The 2,317-nt window shown below is 43.9% G+C and overlaps 1 pseudogene; it reads left to right on the forward strand.

The window, feature by feature from the left end:
- Positions 1 to 257: 257 nt before the first annotated feature.
- LOC107572873 (leucine rich adaptor protein 1-like pseudogene) lies at positions 258 to 852 on the forward strand (annotated as a pseudogene).
- The last annotated feature ends 1,465 nt before the right edge of the window (positions 853 to 2,317 follow it).

Genomic DNA, 2,317 nt, shown 5'->3' on the forward strand with positions numbered 1-2,317 from the left:
TGTGCAGCACAACTGTGTTCAACATTGATAATAATCAGAAATGTTTCTCAAGCAGCAGATCAGCATATTATAGTGATTTCTGAAGATCATGTGACACTGAAGACTGGAGGAATGATGCTGAAAATACAGCTGCGCATCACAGAAATACATTACAGTTTAACAGATACTCACTTATAAAGCCGCTGTTTTAGATTCTAATAATATTTAGCTATTTTAGGTCATAAGTTGTGTGGATAGAGCTGTTGTAGTGTTTCTGACATGTTTCTCGGTCGCAGGCTCATCTGCGCGCCATCGACGTGACACTGATGCATCAGCTGCTGTCCATCAACGAGGGCATCGAGTCGATCCGCTGGGTGATGGAGGAGCGCGGGGGCGGGGCCAGCCGTGAGGGCAGTGTGACGGACAGCTTGTGCAGCCTATCAGACGGCGCGGAGTCTGAGCGCGGCTCCTGCAGCGACGGGCTGGACGGGATCTCGCTGGGCAGTTATCTGGACACGCTCGGGGACGAGGAGCCTGACCGCCGCTCGCCCGCTAGCCTCTCAGACGGCCTCAGACCCCCCGCGGATCAGGAGACGCTCGGCAAGCCTCCGCTGCGGCCTCGCGTGGAAACCGACGAGTACTACTGCTTCGGATAACGCTAATTATCCAAAGACTTCCGGCGGCGATCCAGAGGGAGAGCTACACTCTCACCAATCGTTTTGGGAAATTCTTCTTGTTAATCGGCTGTGACTGATTTAGCCCACACTTCTTGTTCTAAAGCTTTTTTTCTGTAAGTCATCGATGTTTGAGTTTGACTTTCTAAACGTTTCTTAAAGGGGTCATCGGATGCCCATTTTCCACAAGTTGATATGATTCTTTAGGGTCTTAATGAAAAGTCTATAACATACTTTGGTTAACATTTCTTAGTGGTAGTGTAAAACAACACCCTGTTTACCCTGTCAAAAACAGCTGTTCACAGCGAGCCGTTTTGGTGCTTGTCTCTTTAAATGCTAATGAGCTCTGTAGACCCCGCCCCTCTCTTCCGTGGGTTGACGAGCCGTTCTCATGAGACTGTTTACTTTAGCTGCGGAACTTGCTAATTAGCACATTATTAGGAAAGACGATTTGTAAAGATTCATAAAAGAACCTTATACTCACTTCTTCTGAAGGTGAAGCTGGATCACGAATGATTCGAGTGAACATAGACGCATTTAAGTAGATCGGGGGAGCATTCCCTTCAGAAACAAACGTAATCCACTGCATCTTCTCCCAGCCTTTGTCTTAAATGTTTGTTTTAGGCGTGAGAATCCGACTCTAGTCGATTGATTGGCTGCGTTCACACTCATTCAGTCCGGTTTGAATGCTGAATTCAGTTCAGTTTACCGTGATGTCCACGCTCTGAAGATGGACTCACTATCCACATTGTCCAGGAGTATCTCCAGCGACAGTTTCTAATGAAATAACAGAGTTATATCTGCAGGTCTTACAAAATCTCAATTGACTGTTTCACAATTGTAAGGCCTTGAAGGGTCTTAAATCAGAAAGTCTTAAATCCATAAAGGCATGGCATTAAATGTCGCATGCACTAGAAAAAAATCTAATCTCTTCCTCATTGTTTTTGTCTTGTTTTCCAGTACAAATATCTAAACGTCTTAAATCAAGATACATGAGATACAAAATGCTCATATGAAAGCTTGTTTTCTGAGACGCTGAGGCTACGTCTACATTAATCCGGATACGATTTCATTTTAAAACACTAGTGTTTTCAAGCGTTTTCCAAAAGTTCCTCATCCCCATGGGAACGCCAGAAAACGTTACATTCGCTTTACTGCACATGTGTAAAACCTCATAAGAGCTGACCGAGACGATACAGACAGAACAATGATACGTTTTCACGCAGTTCTTCTGACAGGATCATTTTATGTAGGAAAAGATCTCATCATTCACTGACGCGTCCAGGTCGCACTCACTCACGATTGTACGTCTGATCTAAAACACAACTGCTCTCATGTACATTTCTTTGCAGGACTGTGATATGAAGAGTGTACAGAGTAGCACATCTGTAGCAACAGCGTGAAAGTGAATAGCGTGTAACAATACCGGTATAAACATAGATATATATCGATATGTCACATGACTAAACATGCGTCATCTTTTTCAAAAGTCTCTGTTTTCAGTCCACACTACAGTGCGAAAACTGTGTTTTCAGATATATCCACTTTGGAGAGCGTTTTCAGAAAGCTGTCTCGGTGTGATCTGAAGGCCGAAACAGAGAAAAAGATGCTAGTGTGGACAAGACCTGAACAAAATGAAAGGAGTTTATATTTGTTTCCCATTT

This window comes from Sinocyclocheilus grahami, unplaced genomic scaffold (assembly GCF_001515645.1).
Source record: "Sinocyclocheilus grahami isolate Dianchi unplaced genomic scaffold, SAMN03320097.WGS_v1.1 scaffold1826.1, whole genome shotgun sequence".
In the NCBI taxonomy this organism is placed as follows: Eukaryota; Metazoa; Chordata; class Actinopteri; order Cypriniformes; family Cyprinidae; genus Sinocyclocheilus; species Sinocyclocheilus grahami.